The following is a 22,275-nucleotide window of genomic DNA, read 5'->3' on the forward strand; positions in this document are numbered from 1 at the left end:
AATGAGTACCTTATAATTACAAAATGATCCTAATTCCTCCCTCCTTTCTCTTGTATCATTGCTGTCATTCATTTCACTTAAATCTAAGCATATAATGTATATACACAAGCACAAATAATTGAATACATTTCTTCTATTTTGAACAAACTGTTATCTGCTATTTCAATTTAGAAAAAGTAAAAGTTTTTACTTTTCCTTCACTTGTTCATTCTCTGATGCGCTTCTCTTCTTTATGTAGATCTGAGTCAGACCTATATAATTTCCCTTCTTTCAAAAGAACTTCTTTTAACATGCCTTACAAGGCAGGTCTCCTGGCAATAAATTCCCTCAGTTTATGTTTGTCTGAGAAAGTTTTTATTTTGCTTCAAACCTTTTCTGTGGATGTGTTTTCTCTGAACTTGTGTATGTAAAGTGCTAATTAGAGGGATTTGCCAGTTTCTTTTTTCAGGAGCTTGTTACATCTTGTTTCCTCTGTTTTCTGTCTGTGGCTCTGCAGGTTCTCTGATTCTACAGTAACAAGCCATTCTATTCTCCCTGGTCTACCAGGCAGCTCCCTCATCAGGGCCCTGAATCAGGCCAGAGAGATTTCAGCCCCTTGAACACTCCTCTGAAATGCCTTCCCCTCGATGCACACCCTGCTCCTCACCTTCTCTCTCACTCTGAGTGACGTGAGACAAAAACCTGTCCATCTGGCAGGCTGCTCTCAGAAAGGTTGGTATGTTGGTGGCACACTACTCCTTTCTCTTCCTCCTGGGGGAGAAGTCTCAGGTTGTGCACCTTCTCTCCGTTGCACAAAGTTGTGCCAGTGCTTGAAGCTGCCCACCACTTTCCAGCGTCTCTGCTGACCCCCAGGCCGCCACACTGTGCTGATTCCATCAGCCCTGATTCAGGGGTGAGGAGAGACAGAAACTAGTCCTTCAGGCAGCTTTCAGAAAATCGCAGATGTGGGAGGCATGTTTTACTCCTCTTTCTTCCTCCCTCCCTCCCGGAGAAGTCTCAGGGTGATCGATTTATCCCAATTAAGCAAAACTGCGCCAGCTGGGCCTTCCGGTTTTCCACTGTCCTCCGCTGCCTCTGGGCCTCCAACCTACGGTGGTTCTGTTAACAGCTCTGAGTGAAAAGTGAGGCGAGGCAGAAACCAGGGCTCTGGAAAGCTGGTGTGGGATGCAAGGTCCACTCTCTTTTTCCCCCCAAAGTAGAAGTTGCAAGTTGAGGTCTTTCTCTCTTGGCAGTGAGCTATGTTAGCTTGGCGGTGGAGCTGATACAGGTAAAGTGATATTGCTTTTCTTAACCTTTTCAATGCAGCTGTTCTTGGTTTTGTGTTTGCTTGTGGTACTGAAACTTCTTAACTGGGATCTGGAATTCACATAAAGATGTTTGGGTTTGTATATCTTTATTAAATTGATGTTTCTGTGGGGAAAGGAGGACTAGGACTTCCTGTTCAGCCATCTTGCTGGTCTCACTCTCTGGGATTAGTTTTTTATTTGTAATCCCAGGATTTATTTTCAGTTTTATGTGCAGGTAATGTATAATTAGATAGAATGGGCTTCAAATTTTGTCTTGGTATCTAACAAGATAATATTACTCAGGTAATAACCTGAGTTGTTATGGAGAAAATGTGTTAATGGTTTAAAGTATCAGTTTTTAATCTATAAAACTTGATTTTTGCTGTTTAGACAGTTACATAGGAGAGTTTATAGGAAGCACTTCATAAAATTCTTAAACGTAGTGCTCAAAAAGACCACTTATTATAATTTAAAATTTTTTGTCTACATGAGATCAATTCAGTGTGTGGTCACAATTGATATTTGATACCCTTTCTCTGTGTCCAAAACCAATATTCAGTGTATTGATGAGCTTGGTTGCCTGAAATGCAAAATCAGTGCCCAAACCAGTCACTTCCACCACCACCTGATGGACGAGCATTTTGAAGTTCTGAGGGTTGAGGCAATCCCTCAAAGCTTCTCCTGGGAGTTTCTCCTCACATCTGATGTCAGTGCTGATGAGCCCAGTGGAAGAACCAGGTGCTCTGAACTTCAAGATGATGGCTGAACACATTCCCCCATGTTCATTGGTCATACAGGTGGAACATGTTGTGACCTGAGCACTCAGAAGTTACCTTGTTCAACTTGTTTTGCTGGATGAACCTGTATCATCAGCAAAACCACCACTGCTTTGACTGACTTGGCAACGTTAGTTCATTGTATAGACAATGTCTCTGAAACACTCGGGCATGCCTAACAATAGCTCTGTAGTGTGTGGACAATTCACCATTTTTACACTTGTAGTCTCCTATCAGGTAGTACATACTGTGAACATTCTTGTGCCACAAAAATGTTAAAAATCTTCCTCTGAAAATAAACCTATTACTTCCATCCAGTCCATCTAGCAAGAGGGAGTTTATTTTTCTGCAATAACACGGAAGCATACAGTAACAAGAGTTAAATAAAAAGCTCAGCTCTGGATAAATACTTGTGACGAAGTAAGCAATTTTGGTGAGAAGTTGTCAGTGAAAGAAACCAACTCTTCATTTTTAGGAAAAGACATATTTGGGGGCCTAAAAAGGAGGTACACTCTCTGCACCATCAACAAGGAAACATGAGAATATTATCAATAAGAAGAGGAAAATGTAAGGTGATTATCAGTTTGAACTGACTCATAAGATTAATAAAGTTATTTAAATACCATAAATTTTGTATGGTGGATCCATCCATTAGCTTTTAAGATTATAGTGACATATGATCACATAGCCATCTCTGCTATTTAAAGTTAACCTGGGCAAATAGATTTCAATAGAAATAAATTTTCTAATTATTAGAAAAGTTGATATGTATGTAAATTATCTTCCTGAAGATCATGGAAAACTATACCCAAGAGTGACACCAATATCCATGGCATGTGGGTAGGCATCACATATGTTTTGTTCATTGCTGTATCTTCTGTAACTATTTAGCACATAAAAAGTGCTAAATTCATATTCTGAATAAATGAATGTATACCGTAGTGATGCTTTCTCTTGGTAATCTAGTTTAGTGCTAGCAGCACAGAAGGGAATCAGAAAGGCCTTCGTTTGAAAGCCATTTCTGCGACTACCTAATTGCTGACCTTGAAAAATATGTTTAATTTTCCAGAGCCTCTGTTTGTTCATACGTAGAATGAAGAAAACTTACATCATAAGGCTTTTGTCAGGATAATCAGAGGGGCCTGTGAAGCACTTAGCATAGTGTGTGAAGCCTCAAAGCATTCAATACGTGGAAGCTACTATACATGTATGTTTTTAAAAGTTTTATTGAAATATATTTGATTTACAATGTTATGTTAATCTCTGCTGTACATCAAAGTGATTCAGATATATATATGTATATTTCTTTTCATATTCCTTTCCATTATGGTTTATCACAGGACATTGAGCATAGTACCCTGTGCTATACAATAGGACCTTGTTGTTTATCCATCCTATATATAATAGTTTGTATCTGCTAATCCCACACCCCCAATCCTCCCCTTCCGCATCCGCCCTCCCCTTTGGTGACCACAAGTTTGTTCTCTGTATCTGTGAGTCTGTTTCTGTTTTGTAGATATGTTCACTTGCATCGTATTTTAGATTCCACATATAAGTAGTATCATATGGTATTTGTCTTTCTCTTTCTGACTTACTTTGCTTAGTATGATAATCTCTAGGTCCAACCATGTTGCTGCAAATGGCATTATTCCATTCTTTTTTATGGCTGAGTAATATTCTATTGTATATATATATATGTGTGTGTGTGTGTATGTATATATATATATATATATATATATATATACACCACATCTTCTTTATCATTCATCTGTTGATGGACATTTATGTTATTTCCATGTCTTGGCTATTGTAAACAGTGCAGCTGTGAACATAGGGGTGCATGCATCTTTTCAAATTATAGTTTTGTCTGGATATGTGCCCAGGAGTGGGATTGCTGGATCATATGGCAACTCTATTTTTAGTTTTTTGAGGAACCTCCATACTGTTCTCCATAGTGGCTGCACCAATTTACATCCCCCCCCCAACAGTGTAGGAGGGTTCCCTTTTCTCCACACCCTCTCCAGGATTTGTTATTTGTAGACTTTTTAATGATGACCTTTCTGACCAGTGTGAGGTGGTACCTCATTGTAGTTTTGAGTTGCATTTCTCAAATAATTAGTGATGATGAACCTCTTTTCATATGCCTATTGGCCATCTGTATGTCTTCTTTAGAGAAATGTCTATTTAGGTCTTCTACCCATGTTTTGATTGGGTTGTTTGCTTTTTTTGTTATTGAGTTGTATGAACTGTTTGTATATTTTGGAAATTAAGCCCTTGTTGGTCCCATCATTTGCAAATATTTTCTCCCAGTCCATAGGTTATCCTTTCATTTTGTTTATGGTTTCCTTTGCTGTGCAAAAGTTTGATTACATCCCATTTGTTTATTTTGGCTTTTATTTCTATTGCCTTGGGAGACTCACCTAAGAAAACATTGGTACGATTTATGTCAGAGAATGTTTTGCCTATGTTCTCTTCTAGGAGTTTTATGGTGTCATGTCTTATATTTAAGTCTTTAAGCCATTTTGAGTTTATTTTTGTGTATAGTGTGAGGGTGTGTTCTAACTTCATTGATTTGCATGCGGTTGTCCAACTTTCCCAACACTGCTTGCTGAAGAGACCTTTTCCCCATTGTATATTTTTCCTCCTTTGTCAAAGATTAATTGACCATAGGTGTGTGGGTTTACTTCTGGGCTCTCTATTCTGTTCCATTGATCCATATGCCTGTTTTCGTGCCAATACCACACTGTTTTGATTACTGTAAGAAGCTACTATAAATATTGAATGAAACTCTTCTATAGGTGGCACATGCTCCTAGGGGCTTAGAAATTTAGTGTATTTCTTTGTAGAGAAAAGACCTCTTAACCATATAGATTAAAGATGGAGAAGCAGGATGACTTGAGTTACTGTTATAAGTTCCCCATGTTGTTCAGAGAATGGTAAAGATAGTTTATAAATAAGTACGTATATTAAAATGTTTAGTATAACTTCTAAACTAGCACACAAAAGGAAATGGTGTGAGGTACTCAAAAAGAAGAAAGGAAAGAACATAGAAAAGACAACACAACATAGAAGGATAGCATAAAAATGATGAAGAAATAAAATCAAGTATATCAGTAATTATAGTAAGTGTAAGTAGATTTAATTGTCAGTAATTCAGTCAGACATCTCTTGAGTAACTTAACGTACCAGGCACATGCTAGGTCCAGTACGTAGAATGGTGAGTAAAAGCAATGTGGTGAGGATGCAACCTCTCTCCATCTCTTGGATTGCCTTTCCTGTGTTTTGGTTTCACTTTTACGTCAGTTGTTTTTAGCTGCCTGGAGCTGGTCAGAAATGTTCTACCAACTTAGCAACCCTGGCAGAAATAGCTGACCTCTTTCACAAAGCTCCAGTGGAAATCCTTGGATAGATTCTCAGGAGCCTGGCTGAGGCCAGAAATTAGACCACCATGGGGAGGGCTGTGTTACTCTAAAGATAAATTGGTGCTTTTGCCAATTTGAGTGGCAAATATATCCCAGGTGGGCCCAAACTGCAAACATTTGCAACACTTGTATTCTAATTAAAATCTGAAAATATGACGAGTAGTGAAGTAAAATATAATTGGTAATTACTAAATTTAAGCAAACAAAAAAAAAGAAAGAACTTAAATTTAGGTATGTGCCATGGACATTTGTAGTGTCTGAACCCTCAGTAATAGGTTCTTTTGCACAGGACCCACTTTCTGGATCTCTGGACCTCTCCCAGACTCCTATGCTCTTTCTCTCCAATCTGGATATAGCTGGGTTTAGAAAATAGGTTCAAAATAGTTTCCATTATGATTCTGAAGCCATCATTAATATTTTAATATCACTAATGAAGCTGATAAGAGGTATGAGATCAGCCTGATTTTAAATTTTTATTTATCTGTTTACTTATGAATTTATTGTCATGATGTGCTTTTTTCTGGAAGATTTTTTTTTTTAATTAATTAATTTATTTATTTATGGCCGTGTTGGGTCTTCGTTTCTGTGCGAGGGCTTTCTCTAGTTGCGGCAAGCGGGGGCCACTCTTCATCACGGTGCGCGGGCCTCTCAGTATCGCGGCCTCTCTCGTTGCGGAGCACAGGCTCCAGACGCGCAGGCTCAGTAATTGTGGCTCACGGGCCCAGTTGCTCCGCGGCATGTGGGATCTTCCCAGACCAGGGCTCGAACCCGTGTCCCCTGCATTGGCAGGCAGACTCTCAACCACTGCGCCACCAGGGAAGCCCTCTGGAAGATTTTTAAAAAAATCTTCTTTCTTCCTTGGTGTCCTGAAGTGTCATAATGATGACCCACTTGTGGGTACTTTTTTCATTAATTGTTTTTGGTACTTGATGAGAGCTTTTCTGGGGTGGAGAGGGAAGTATTCTATGTTTTCAGATCTTGGAAATTTTCTACTTATTTCTTTCATAATTTCCTGACTTTTTGCTTCTTCACTTGTTGAAATTTCAGTTAGTTGCATGTTTGGTATTATATGTTGCTCCCCTTAGTTTTTTTTCCTGTCATGATTTCTGTTTTCATATTTGCAGATTTCTGTTTTATCTTTTTCTCTTTTTTTGAAGGTTTTCTTGGATGGCTCTTAAAGGCTTCCATTATTATTATTTTTTAAAAAAAACTTAGAAATCATTTTAACTTTCCAGGAACTCTTTCTTCTCTGTTCCCCTTTCATACCATTCTCTTCTTGCTTCATAGTATTAATATTACCATTTGTGTTTAAATACTTGAAGCAAGTCAAACTAATTTCAAATGTATTTTTAAAATCCATGTGATAAACATAAAGCAAAACATTCAAAATTAGAATATGCTACCCTGGTTAGCCATAGACTTAGGGACTTATCTAATCAACACAAACCTTGACTTTTAAAAATACTGGATCCTTTTCTTTTTTAACTTTAAATTTAATACTTATAGGGGAGTGATTAAAAAAAGAACACAAATTTAGGTCTCTAGACATCCAAATGAAACACACAGAGTTTGTAAAATGTCTGCAACTTTTACTAATCTATGATTTGGGACGACTAGTTAGAATGGCTGGTTTTCCAATTTAAAATATTGTCAAATTATTCTGAGGGCTAACTTCCTACATACTTAGCACCACATAACTTCTCTGTAAAAAGAGTCAAACTAAATTTAGATTCCCCTATCTGTGGAACCTTGGGCAAGTCACCTAATATCTCTGTCTCTTATTTTTCTTGTTTGAAAAAGGGGGCTAATAACACCCTCCTTTTTATGTCCTTATTGTGGTTTAAATATGACCAATTATTTTGAGAGCCGCATTAGTTTTTATTGCTGTGTAACAAAACAAAGAAAAAACCTCACAGACTCAGTGGCTTAAAACAACACCTACTTATTAGCTGACTGCAGTGTAGGTCAGAAGTCTAGGCAGGCTCAACTGCGTCCTCAAAAGACCAGTGTCAAGGTGTTGGCTGGGCTGGGCTCTTATCTGGAAGCTCTGGGGAAGAATCCTCTTCTAAGCGCATTCAGGTTATTGGCAGAATTCAGTCCCTTGTAGCTGTAGGACTGAGGTCTCCATTTCCTTGATGGCTGTCACCCAGGGGTCACTCTTAGCTCTTAGAGACTACTCTACAGCCCTTCCTTGCACATGGCACCTCCATCTTCAAGCCAGCATCAGTGCATTGAATCCTTGTGTTTCAAATCTCTCTGATTTCTCCCCCAGCTTTTAAGGGCTCTTGTAATTAGATCAGGCCAGTTTAGATAATCTCCTTTGGCCATGTAACATAATAATGGAGATAACATTCATCCAATTCACAGTCCCAAGGATTAAGGTGGGGAATCTTGGTGGGGTATGGAATGCATTTTAGAATTCTGCCTGCCACAATGGTTTATCAGTGTGCCTGGATATATATATTAAAAATAACTGCCCTTTCTCCTTACCCCTTCTCCATCCTCATATTCACAGCATGTCTGCATGATTGACAGTTACAGCATCTGTATCAGTCATTTGTTTCTGTAGATTGAGATACAGCTTTTTTCCAGCTCAAGGAAATCCAGTGTGGTTCATCTCAGTTTTTCTGTGCCTGATTTTTGCTAAGCACTCCAAAACCACCAAAAGGAAACTGATGAAAATAAATTCTCTTCAGGAAGCAATTCTACAAATGATTCAATTTTTTTTGATATTTGAAAATTTTATTTTTTTCATCTATAATGTAATTTTATTTATTTTTTAATTTAATTTTTATTTTATATTGGAGTATATTTGATTTATAATGTTGTGTTAGTTTCAGATGTACAGCAAAGTGATTCAGTTGTACATATACATATACACATATCAATTCTTTTTCAGATTCTTTTCCCATATAGGTTATTACAGAATATTGAGTACAGTCCACTGTGCTATACAGTAGGTCCTTGTTGATTATCTAGTTTATGTATAGTAGTGTGTATACATTAATCCCAAACTCCTAATTTATCCCTCCCCCCACCTTTCTCCTTTGGTAACCATTACAAATGATTCAATTTTGATGAAGAGAATATAGCTTGAACTGGGAGTAAAAAGGCCTGAGCTCTGGTACTGACTCACTTTGAGTTAAATTTTCCCATTGGACAGGGTTCTTAAATTTCCAGACTTCAATTTCCTTGTCTATGAAATGAGGAGACTGGACTGTAGTATCTCCTTTAACTTCCAGCTCTAAAAATTCTGTGCTTCTATGTGATTTTTTTTTTTTGATGTAAGTTTTTCTGTTATTAGACCCAAAATCCTGAATATGTTCATATTCGTTCTTTGCTGTATCCTTAACACACACACACACACACACACACACACACTGACCACCCAGTCAAGAATAGTTTACTCAGACATTCTCTGGCACATCACCCTCTTTTATTTTCTTTATAACTACCTTCACAATTTGTTCACTTATTTATTCACTTATTCATTATGTCACTCCCTATATACCTGGAAAATAAGACTGGGGATTTTATTTTCCTTGTTGATCACCATATCTCCAGAATAAGAACAATGAAGTGTATGTATTTATTAGGTATATGGCAGATAATATATAAAACAGAATTGAAGATAGCTTTGGCAAGTATCTGAATTACTAGTATTGGTCTTGTGTTGTTTTTTTTTTTTCAACATCTTTATTGGAGTATAATTACTTTACAATGGTGTGTTACTTTCTGCTTTATAACAAAGTGAATCAGTTATACATATACATATGTTCCCATATTTCTTCCCTCTTGCGTCTCCCTCCCTCCCACCCTCCCTATCCCACCCCTCTAGGTGGTCACAAAGCACCGAGCTGATCTCCCTGTGCTATGTGGCTGCTTCCCACTAGCTATCTATTTTACATTTGGTAGTGTGTATATGTCCATGCCACTCTCTCACTTTGTCACAGCTTACCCTTCCCCCTCCCCATATCCTCAAGTCCATTCTCTAGTAGGTCTGTGTCTTTATTCCCGTCTTGCCCCTAGGTTCTTCATGACCTTTTTTTTTTTTCCCTTAGATTCCATATATATGTGTTAGCATACTGTATTTGTTTTTCTCTTTCTGACTTACTTCACTCTGTATGACAGACTCTAGGTCCATCCACCTCACTACAAATAACTCCATTTCGTTTCTTTTTATGGCTGAGTAATATTCCGTTGTATATATGTGCCACATCTTCTTTATCCATTCATCTGTTGATGGACACTTAGGTTGCTTCCATGTCCTGGCTATTGTAAATAGAGCTGCAATGAACATTTTGGTACATGACTCTTTTTGAATTATGGTTTTCTCAGGGTATATGCCCAGTAGTGGGATTGCTGGGTCATATGGTAGTTCTATTTTTAGTTTCTTAAGGAACCTCCATACTGTTCTCCATAGTGGCTGTATCAATTTACATTCCCACCAACAGTGCAAGAGGGTTCCCTTTTCTCCACACCCTCTCCAGCATTTATTGTTTCTAGATTTTTTGATGGTGGCCATTCTGACCGGTGTGAGATGATATCTCATTGTAGTTTTGATTTGCATTTCTCTAATGATTAATGATGTTGAGCATTCTTTCATGTGTTTGTTGGCAATCTGTATATCTTCTTTGGAGAAATGTCTATTTAGGTCTTCTGCCCATTTTTGGATTGGGTTGCTTGTTTTTTTGATATTGAGCTGCATGAGCTGCTTGTAAATTTTGGTGATTAATCCTTTGTCCGTTGCTTCATTTGCAAATATTTTCTCCCATTCTGAGGGTTGTCTTTTCATCTTGTTTATGGTTTCCTTTGCTGTGCAAAAGCTTTTAAGTTTCATTAGATCCCATTTGTTTATTTTTGTTTTTATTTCCATTTCTCTAGGAGGTGGGTCAAAAAGGATCTTGCTGTGATTTATGTCATAGAGTGTTCTGCCTATGTTTTCCTCTAAGAGTTTGATAGTGTCTGGCCTTATATTTAGGTCTTTAATCCATTTTGAGTTTATTTTTGTGTATGGTGTTAGGGAGTGTTCTAATTTCATTCTTTTCCATGTACCTGTCCAGTTTTCCCAGCACCACTTATGGAAGAGGCTGTCTTTTTTCCACTGTATATTCTTGTCTCCTTTATCAAAGATAAGGTGACCATATGTGCATGGGTTTATCTCTGGGCTCTCTATCCTGTTCCATTGATCTATATTTCTGTTTTTGTGGCAGTACCATACTGTCTTGATTACTGTAGCTTTGTAGTATAGTCTGAAGTCCAGGAGCCTGATTCCTCCAGCTCCATTTTTCTTTCTCAAGAATGCTTTGGCTATTCGGGGTCTTTTCCGTTTCCATAGAAATTGTGAAATTTTTTGTTCTAGTTCTGTGAAAAATGCCAGTGGTGGTTTGATAGGGATTGCATTAAATCCGTAGATTGCTTTGGGTAGTAGGTCTTGTGTTTCAAAATCACCATTTTTTTCTATGGATATTTATCTTGTGTTTTAATAATTGAAAATATGGTAGTAGTTCAATTACTGTGTGCCAGGTACTATGCTAAAATTCTTATATTCTCTCATTTAACTTACCTGAATGCTTTGCTTTTTAATAATTTTCAATATCTAAAATTTGATAGTTGGATCTGTTCAGACTATGATTGACCTTCTGCCAATGTATTAGATAGGATATTATTTGGCTGCTTTAATAACATAAATACCCCAAATTATAGTGGCTTAAACAGGATGGAAGCTTATTTTTTGTCATGTGTGTCCAGTAGGTTTCCTGAAGCTATCATGGCAGCTCCATAACTGTCAGGGACCCAGGCTCCTTACTGTCATGCTGCTATGTCATCTTCAACATGGAGTTTTTGTCTTGTGGCCAAGATGGGCTTTATCATGATCTTATCCCAGCTAGTTGGAAGGGGATACAATGGAAAAATGCTCTACACTTTAGGAGCATCACCAAGGACTTCATTCATCATTTTTTGCTGAAATCCCATTGACCACAATTTGATCACATTGCCATACCCATCTGTTAGTGAGACTAATAACATGTGGTCATTATTCTAAAAAGCTAAATTTCAATGTTTTTATTATTGAAGGTTTTTATTATTAAAATTTAAAACAGTAAATTTCAACATGTTTATTATTAAATGGCAAATATACATGAGGGATGATTAGTGGTCTCTGCCCCAATAAATAAATAGGGGTCATGTTTTCTCAGCTCTGGGAAGACACTAAGATATGAATATTCATGTATTTTTGTAGGATTTGCTAATGACTATATGATTAGTTTGGGCACATTTTAGGAGCTAAGAGGCAATAGGTCTGTGTTGTCCACATTCATCCCAAAATTCAGGAAGAAGTTTTATCAAAATTTCTAACATGTTGATTCTTAAAGAATTCCATTATTGGAATTCTAGATAGCTCTTTGAGCTGATTTCAGACATTGTCACTCCACTTCAGAAAAAGTGGCCTCATCACTTTCATGGATTCATTAATTCATTATTGCAAATAACATTTGATCACCTACTGTGAACCAGATTCTGAGATAGTTGCTCATATTTAAAAGGTAAACAAGATAGGCAAGTTTCCTACTCCTTACAGGCACGTCCCCAGGTTTTTTTCATTGGGGACTTGAGCCAATATTAGTATAACATGTTGAAAATTGGCTTCAGTTATTTGTGTCATTTAAAGCTATGCCATGTGGGATACATGCTTTCCACTGGTTAATGAAATCAGTGAATGGTTGTTGAGGTCCTTTCTGTTTAGAATAGTTCACAATTTTGATTTTAAAAACTACATTTGACCATTTAATTTTCTCTTGTTCTTTTTATGTCTAAAACTTTTAAAAGTCAATATGGTATTTAGCCCAGTCTCATACCCTAAAAATATTATTTAGTTGTAATTCAAGGCCATATATATATATTAAAAAAATTCATGTACTCAGTTTTTGTTTTTACATCACTTCTATATGCATCAGCTATGCATGTTTATACTAAAAATTCAAATAGTACATAAGAAGTAAAGTGCAAGGTAAAAGAACTTCATCTTCTTTACAACCCAGATTAGAGGAATGAAAAAATAGTTTTGGTACATATTAGCCAGTTTATGGCCCAGCTGAAAACACCAACAATTAACAGCACTTCACAGGTTTGGTACAGTCATGGAATATTGACAAGGAGAGAGGAGGCGAATCTGATTGAAGTTATATGTGCTGTTTTCTTTCCATCTCCATTCAATCTCTATGGTTCTCTATGATTCCAATTATGAGAGGTAAGAAATGAAAGTTAGCTGGCTGGGTCTAGCTTATGGTCTTCTGTCCTATGAGCTTGGGAAAAACACCTGGGCAGCAGGGGTCCCATATCCATATACGTATCCATATCTGTGTCCATATCCATATGTATTTAGGCCACATTTTAAAAGCAGAGTTGCTGAGACATCAAGCATCAGCTCTTTCCATTTTTAAAATTCAAGGCACAAAAAATAATCCCTGACTGCCCGTTTCTTCCATTCTCTACTGTTCCATTTCCTTCACAATCTGAAATGAATTCAGTCTGTCTTTTCACTCTCTACTCAGTTTTTGGAGCTCTTGTACCACCAGATCATATCCTTTGTGCTTCCCTCATAGCAATTTATTTATATCACAAATACAGAAATTATAATAAATAACAGCCTTATATGTTTATGAACTCCTTGCTAAATGGTAATAAAAAAAAATGATTTAAGAGCACAGACACTATGATTACATTGCCTAGATTTTAGTCTTTGTTGTGTCAACTATTTGATGTTGAGCAAATTAATTAATCTCTCTGTATCTTAGTTATTTCATCTGTGAAATGAAGATAATATTCCCCAACATATAGGGCAGAGATGAAGATTACATGATGATTATGGAGTACTTAGCACAGTGACTAGTATTTAGTAAGTACTCAATTATACTCTGGTGGCTTATTTAGGAAGGGAATGTCATATTACTCTTCGAACTTCCAGCATCCATTGTGTATAGTAGATAAAAATTGAAATCACCAGGTAGATAATTTTTAATCTTCACCTTTAAATATAACAGTGGATACAAATCCTTATCCATTCTAGCCCTGTTCCATCATCTCATCTTCCTACATCTTCATTATTCTGGTGCTCTCTGAATTGGAGATTCTTAGACTATTATTCTCCTTTCTTCCTGCCTTTCTGCCTCCCTTATTTCTGAAAATACTCATTGTTTTAGCCTACAGCATTGAGCAAAGCTTCTTAATTTGGCTTTAATTTTTCTGATTTATTCTCTCAAAAAAATTCATTGAGCACTTACTTTGTGCTACATACAGGGGATAAAGATATGAAAGGCACAGGACTTGCCGTAAACGATAAACCAGGAGATAATATTCGTAAAGTGTGATGGTGCTATTGTGGTCTCACAAGAGAAATAATGACCCCATAACACTTTGACTTCTTGAAATCTAAGAAAAATGTTATGTAATTAATAATCCTTTACTTAGGGAAATTATGTGATTCAAATCTGGGTTGGTTTTTTTTTCAAAAGCAGACAAGATATAAAACCTACCCAACTGTCCTAGGGAGGACAGAACATGAGGCAACTGGTGGTAAAGAAAACAGAAGTAAGTGTGTGAAATGAAGTTTTCACTAATAAATAACTGGAGACATTTCGAAGACAGTGTTAGAAATAGAGGGAAACACCCTAAGGGCTATGACGTAGAAAAGAGATATTATGAAGGCTACAGAAATACAACTAACTAAGACTCTGTTTTTATAAAATTGTTCAAAGGTCAATCACAGAGGAAAAGACTGATAAGAGGAAGCAACAATTTCGATGCATTAGAGTCAACTTAGTGTCTCTCTAATCTAATCTAGATACGGGGAGCTGTTTTTTCCCCTTCTCCCAATCTCCCAACCCTAATGAGGAAATGATTATTTTGGTTTAGGTTTGGTGAAGAGAAAAGACTTGAAAGGAAGTTATGAGGTTGTAGGTATGGATGAGTTCCCCTGAGAGAGCCCCATGCATGCTTCCTAGGGGTGCAGGTGGCAAGATTCCCAAATGTGTTTGTGTGTGTGAAAGCAGATGGGAACTGTGCCTCAACATGTCATAGATACAGGCATAGGATGGTATGAAGACCTCAGGATAGAAAATAGCTTACTGTGTCCTGAGATAGCCTTCCAGAGATTTATGAGACCCCAGTGTGTTGTAGAAGCAGCAAAACCATCATGTAAACCCTAGAGTGGTGTGAAAGATACAGAGAAATCTGTACGTTATGAAGAATAGGAATAAAGGATAACCAGGGACAACTTTCATGGACCAATGACAGAGATCAGTTGGGTTGATGGACATATCAACAATGTCATCAATCAAATCCCACCACCTCTCTTTTTAAAGTTATGTAACATCTGTTCTCTGAGAAGCTATTTTATAATAATTATATTCAAGATGCACTTATTTCGTTTTGTGCAATCACACTGCATTCCCATCTCTTTTGCTCCTCTTTTCACTGCACTGGAACAATTGGGGAGGTGAAACAGGAAAGGAATAAAGTCCCCAAGGATGCCCTTGCACCTTTCATCATCTAGGGTCTCAGAACAGCAGAACACAGCAGATGCTGAAACATAAAAGTGCAATAATAAAACAATTGAATTCCTTGAGAAACAGTGATTTCAGCAAAGCAATTATGCACCGTATTGAAACACTGCATTGCTTACCTATCCCCACTCCCAACTCCACCTTCAACCTAGTTCACCTATATGAAATATAGGATTTGATGAAAGCGGGATTGAAAATCAGCTGTGAAAGGAAGGCCCCAGCTCTGAGCACCATTTCCTCGGGCTGCATAACCACAAAGACATCTAAACCTGCTACAGCTTCTGATCAGCTTCCATCAGCCCCAGAATCTAGTTCCATGTCTAATTAGGGAGGAATAAATGGGTTCCCTTGGTTCCTTTCCTTTTGCAGTGTGTCTACTGCCTGCTAGATCCACCCACCTCCTTGATAATTTGTTTCTAAAATTTCAGATGAGTTTTCGTGGCTTTTCATTCCAGATTTAAACGGGCTGACATGCTAGGTGTAAACCAACAAGGTATAGCAGGGTAAACTTTAAGTACCTGGATTAAAAATTTTTTAAATATCTTAAAACAAGCAAAGGATATAGGTAGAGGAGCAGGGAGAGAATATGAAAGGGAGATGTGCTTGGAATCAGAATTAGAAAATCAAAGCATTCATCACAGGAGTAATTCCTTATTTACTGCTTGTTGCTTGTTCTCCGCTGTGTCTCCAGCACTTAGGACAGTCCTGGCAAATAGTGCACCATCACTAAATATATGCTGAGTGAATAAATTAACACATTGAGTGAACACTCCATCCCTGAAGGTGTGCAAGCTGGAGCAGACCGACCATCTGTCAAGAAATGATGTAGAAAGGTTTTGTGCCCTGGGTGGAGTCTAAACCTTTGTTTCTAGGAGTCCTTGTAAGATTTTATGACTCCAGTAATGTCGAATCATTTATTCTAGGTCATTTCTCTAACGAGAAAAATAATGCATAATTGACCAACGTGGAGTAGACTGGTTCTTGGTGTTATACTGAATTCTCGAACATTACTTTGAAATAGGTTAATACAGATGTTTCCCAAAGAGGAGCCTGCAGGTAAAACCTTTTCTTATTCTGGTAACAATAGGAAATAGGGTAGAGTGTGTGAAAGATACTGAAGGTCCAAGTAACCATCTCTTTATCACAAAACCACTTGGAAACGTTTGAAGAGTCATTTTCTCTGTGAGTTCAGGGTACAGGAGATCATCAAAGAAAACACTCACGTTTTTCCAGCATGGTACAACTCGCAAGCTTTGTGGAGTTGGTCAAAAGGCAGCTGATGGGTTATCAATGGATCCATATTAATTTTATTTTGTAGGTAATCAGTCACTAGCTGGGGAATACAGTCTGTGGTTTTATAATCTGCAAAACAGAAAGGTTGTTGTAATAAGATTTGAGAAATATCAAACCAACCAAAAGAAAAATAATCAAATAAGTCATGGAGATGGGTAAAGTATTCTGAAAATTCGTCATTGAAGATGGAAGATAATTAATTCATTGTACATCAGAAGCTGTTGGCTGCTGTTGCTAAGTGTGGCTGCTACAGACAGTTCTGTTGCCTAGAACTCCTTTGGAAAAGAATTGGATCGATATTCACATGTTACTGAGATTAAAAATAGTCCTTTTAAATAAGCTAGCAGTCTCCAACCCACCTCCTGGGCTTACCATTATACAAGAGTTTCTTCATCTCTCTATTCACACACATTGAGATGGCATGTGAACTTTCCATCAGAGCAATGGATGGAGATGGGAATGTTAATTTAGTAAAGCTATTGGTCAGTATTGTTCAGAAATAAGGACTCCACTGGGAAGACAAAAATCAGTGCCAAATACCAAGTTGGTGCATGTGATTATCCAGAAAGCATTGCTGTTAAAATAGCATGACAAACTTTGAATCCACCAGTGCAGAACTGAACTTAACTGAGTTATTCCAAACACTGGGAAAACCCCAAAAATTATTTTGCAGGATATAAAAATTTTATTTGAATGTTAAAAAACCTATTTAATTAAATTAACTAAAATTGATTTGCAAAATATACCAATTCATTGGAGGAGAAGTCTTTGGCAATGTCTACCATTATAGGTCTGTTTCCCCAAGGAGGGGAATTTTGAATTCCATGTTTCTACAAAGTTGAAAGGGATTTCATGAGAGCAACCAACTGGTTCCTTCTATTCACTGACCTACCTCCTAAACATACACCCTTCAGTGTCCGTCCAGGGACAACCTTCGGTGCATCAAGGCAAAGCTGTGAATTCGGTGGAGGTAGCCCAGTGATCCTACAGACACCATAGTTCAGGTGGCAGGAGTCCCAAGCAGCAATCTGATAATGATAATAATGACCATAAGCACATTCCCATACATAAATAACAACTACCAGCAGTGGTGGAAGGAATTGTGGGGTTCCTAGATTTCAAACCTCTTCCTGGGCAGATGCTACTTCAGGCTCAGCTTCAACACTGCCAGTGATGGAATCTCATGAGAGAACCAGTAGAGTTTAGTGGTAAAGAGCACAGACTCTGCTGCTGTGTGACCTTAGGCAAGTTACTTAACTTCCCTATGCCTGTTTCTTTATTTGTAAAAAGAAGAATAATACTACCTATTTCATAGAGTTGTTATAAGGCTTAAGTGATTTATCACACTTAAAACATTTAGAACATTATCTGGCACAGAGTAAGTACCATGTGTTTATTTGATAAAATTACCCACTGCCTCAAAGGCCACACATGCTATTCTTTGCCTGAACTTCTCACTTGCTATGACTCTCTGTCCAAATCATTTCTATTCAAACAAAACAAATGTATACCTATGTGTGTGTGAAGCTTCATTTAAAAAAATTTTATTTTCTAAGGGTGTACAGTATACAGTATACATCAATCTATTTTACTTCCTTTTCTGGTTCTTAACCTTGCTCTCTCTCCCCTTTCCTCTGTTTTGCCTTATTTTTCTCTTTTCTGTTACATAACTACCTCTACTTCCTTCATCCTTTGACCATGTACATTAGGTACACACTGAAATGTATTGAATGCCTACGTTCTCTCCTCTACCCTGTCTGACTGAAGAGTCTGGTGCCTATTTGATTCTCCCTGAACTTAACACACTGGTGCATAGGAGCTCATTTTTCAAATAAATGAATGGTTCTGATACAGAACACACATGAATAGCGTATGTGAATTAAATAATGTTCATACTTAAATATAATAACATGTATGTGAATAAAGAGCTAGGAATACAGGAAAGGAAATACTTGAATTGTAGCCTTTTGCATGTTTAAGCTTTGTATACTACAATGACATATCTTTAAGTATATATTGCTTTATTTTATTTATTAATTTATTATTTTTTTAACATCTTTATTGGAGTATAATTGCTTTACAATGGTGTGTTAGTTTCTGCTTTATAACAAAGTGAATCAGTTATACATATACATATGTTTCCATATCTCTTCCCTCTTGCATCTCCCTCCCTCCCACCCTCCCTATCCCACCCCTCTAGGTGGTCACAAAGCACAGAGCTGATCTCCCTGTTCTATGCCGTTGCTTCCCACTAGCTATCTATTTTACGTTTGGTAGTGTATATATGTCCATGCCACTCTCTCACTTTGTCACAGCTTACCCTTCCCCCTCCCCATATCCTCAAGTCCATTCTCTAGTAGGTCTGTGTCTTTATTCCCGTCTTGCCCCTAGGTTCTTCATGACCTTTTTTTTTTTCCCCTTAGATTCCATATATATGTGTTAGCATACTGTATTTGTTTTTCTCTTTCTGACTTACTTCACTCTGTGTGACAGACTCTAACTCCATCCACCTCACTACAAATAACTCCATTTCGTTTCTTTTTATGGCTGAGTAATATTCCATTGTATATATGTGCCACATCTTCTTTATCCATTCATCCAATGATGGACATTTAGGTTGCTTCCATGTCCTGGCTATTGTAAATAGAGCTTCAACAAACATTGTGGTACATGTATCTTTTTGAATTATGGTTTTCTCAGGGTATATGCCCAGTAGTGGGATTGCTGGGTCGTATGGTAGTTCTATTTTTAGTTTTTTAAGGAACCTCCATACCGTTCTCCATAGTGGCTGTATCAATTCACATTCCCACCAACAGTGCAAGAGTGTTCCCTTTTCTCCACACCCTCTTTATTTATTGTTTGTAGATTTTTTGATGATGGCCATTCTGACATGGTGTGAGATGATATCTCATTGTAGTTTTGATTTACATTTCTCTAATGATTAATGATGTTGAGCATTGTGTTTGTTGGCAATCTGTATATCTTCTTTGGAGAAATGTCTATTTAGGTCTTCTGCCCATTTTTGGATTGGGTTGTTCGTTTTTTTGTTATTGACCTGCATGAGCTGCTTGTAAATCTTGGAGATTAATCCTTTATTAGTTGCTTCATTTGCAAATATTTTCTCCCATTCTGAGAGTTGTCTTTTTGTCTTGTTTATGGTTTCCTTTGCTGTGCAAAAGGTTTTAAGTTTCATTAGGTCCCATTTGTTTATTTTTGTTTCTATTTCCATTTCTCTAGGAGCTGGGTCAAAAAGGATCTTGCTGTGATTTACGTTATACAGTGTTCTGCCTATGTTTTCCTCTAAGAGTTTGATAGTGTCCAGCCTTACACTTAGGTCTTTAATCCATTTTGAGTTTATTTTTGTGTATGGTGTTAGGGAGTGTTCTAATTTCATACTTTTCCATGTACCTGTCCAGTTTTCCCAGCACCACTTATTGAAGAGGCTGTCTTTTCTCCACTGTATATGCTTGCCTCCTTTATCAAAGATAAGGTGACCATATGTGCGTGGGTTTATCTCTGGGCTTTCTATCCTGTTCCATTGATCTATGTTTCTGTTTTTGTGCCAGTACCATACTGTCTTGATTACTGTAGCTTTGTAGTATAGTCTGAAGTCCAGGAGCCTGATTCCTCCAGCACCATTTTTCTTTCTCAAGATTGCTTTGGTTATTCGGGGTCTTTTGTGTTTCCATAGAAATTGTGAAATTTTTTGTTCTAGTTCTGTGAAAAATGCCTGTGGTGGTTTGATAGGGATTGCATTGAATCTGTAGATTGCTTTGGGTAGTAGAGTCATTTTCACAATGTTGATTCTTCCAATCCAAGAATATGGTATATCTCTCCATCTATTTGTATCATCTTTAATTTCTTTCAGCAGTGTCTTATAATTTTCTGCATACAGGTCTTTTGTCTCCTTAGGTAGGTTTATTCCTAGATATTTTATTCTTTTTGTTGCAATGGTAAACGGGAGTGTTTTCTTAATTTCACTCACAGATTTTTCATCATTAGTGTATAGGAATGCAAGAGCTTTCTGTGCATTAATTTTGTATCCTGCAACTTTACCAAATTCATTGATTAGCTCTAGTAGTTTTCTGGTAGCATCTTTAGGATTCTCTATGTATAGTATCATGTCATCTGCAAACAGTGACAGCTTTACTTCTTCTTTTCCGATTTGGATTCCTTTTATTTCTTTTTCTTCTCTGATTGCTGTGGCTAAAACTTCCAAAACTATGTTGAATAATAGTGGTGAGAGTGGGCAACCTTGTCTTGTTCCTGATCTTAGTGGAAATGGTTTCAGTTTTTCACCATTGACGATGATGTTGGATGTGGGTTTGTCATATAAAGCCTTTATTATGTTGAGGAAAGTTCCCTCTATGCCTACTTTCTGCAGGGCTTTTATCATAAATCGGTGCTGAATTTTGTCAAAAGCTTTCTCTGCATCTATTGAGATGATCATATGGTTTTTCTCCTTCAATTTGTTAATATGATGTATCACGTTGATTGATTTGCGTATATTGAAGAATCCTTGCATTCCTGGGATAACCCCACTTGATCATGTTGTATGATCCTTTTAATGTGTTGTTGGATTCTGTTTGCTAGTACTTTGTTGAGGATTTTTGCATCTATGTTCATCAGTGATATTGGCCTGTAGTTTTCTTTCTTTGTGACATCTTTGTCTGGTTTTGGTATTAGGGTGATGGTGGCCTCGTAGAATGAGTTGGGGAGTGTTCCTCCCTCTGCAATATTTTGGAAGAGTTTGAGAAAGATAGGTGTTAGCTCTTCTCTAAATGTTTGATAGAATTCGCCTGTGAAGCCATCTGGTCCTGGGCTTTTGTTTGTTGGAAGATTTTAAATCACAGTTTCAATTTCAGTGCTTGTGATTGGTCTGTTCATATTTTCTATTTCTTCCTGGTTCAGTCTCGGCAGGTTGTGCATTTCTAAGAATTTGTCCATTTCTTCCAGGTTGTCCATTTTATTGGCATAGAGTTGCTTGTAGTAATCTCTCATGATCGTTTGTATTTCTGCAGTATCAGTTGTTACTTCTCCTTTTTCATTTCTAATTCTACTGATTTGAGTCTTCTTCCTTTTTTTCTTGATGAGTCTGGCTAATGGTTTATCAATTTTGTTTATCTTCTCAAAGAACCAGCTTTTAGTTTTATTGATCTTTGCCATTGATTCCTTCATTTCTTTTTCATTTATTTCTGATCTGATCTTTATGATTTCTTTCCTTCTGCTAACTTTGGGGTTTTTTTGTTCTTCTTTCTCTAATTGCTTTAGGTGCAAGGTTAGGTTGTTTATTTGAGATGTTTCCTGTTTCTTGAGGTAGGCTTGTATTGCTATAAACTTCCCTCTTAGAACTGCTTTTGCTGCATCCCATAGGTTTTGGGTCGTCGTGTCTCTGCTTTTATTTTTAAGATGAATGTTTTAGAGTGAATTTACATTCCATTTTTAGATTTGGGTTCCACAGGTGAGTTTTATGCTAAATGTGTACCCACCCATTAAGCATCTAGAGGCACACCTCGTTTTATTGTGCTTCACATTTAGCAGATACTGCGTTTTTTACAAACTGAAGGTTTGTGTGCATTGAGTAAGTCTATCAGTGCCATTTTTCCAACAGCATTTGTTTCCTTTGTGTCTGTGTCACATTTGGTAATTATTGCAGTATTTCAAACATTTTCATTATTATTGTATTTGTTATTGTGGTATGGGATCAGTGATCTTTGATGTTACTCTTGAAAAAAAGATAATGACTCACTGAAGGCTCAGATGATTAGCATATGTTAGCAATAAAGTATTTTTAAATTAAGGTGTGTATATTGTTTCTTCTAGACTTAATTGTATTGCATACTAATAGACTACAGTATAGCATAAACATAACTTTTATATGCACTGGAAAACCAAAAAAATTAGTTGACTCGCTTTATTGCAATATTCACTT

At 37.1% G+C, this 22,275-nt stretch overlaps 1 pseudogene across 1 annotated transcript in view; it reads right to left on the reverse strand.

Moving 5' to 3' along the window:
- The window catches only part of LOC309628511 (alcohol dehydrogenase 1-like), a 29,413-nt pseudogene extending 27,355 nt beyond the window's left edge, over window positions 1-2,058 (reverse strand). The window contains exon 1 of the transcript in view: window positions 1,816-2,058. The product of the transcript in view is annotated as an alcohol dehydrogenase 1-like (transcript). The remainder of the gene's footprint in view (window positions 1-1,815) is intronic.
- Between the last annotated feature and the right edge of the window lie 20,217 nt (window positions 2,059-22,275).

Source organism: Balaenoptera borealis (genome assembly GCF_965194805.1).
Source record: "Balaenoptera borealis genome assembly, chromosome: 4".
Lineage (NCBI taxonomy): Eukaryota > Metazoa > Chordata > Mammalia > Artiodactyla > Balaenopteridae > Balaenoptera > Balaenoptera borealis.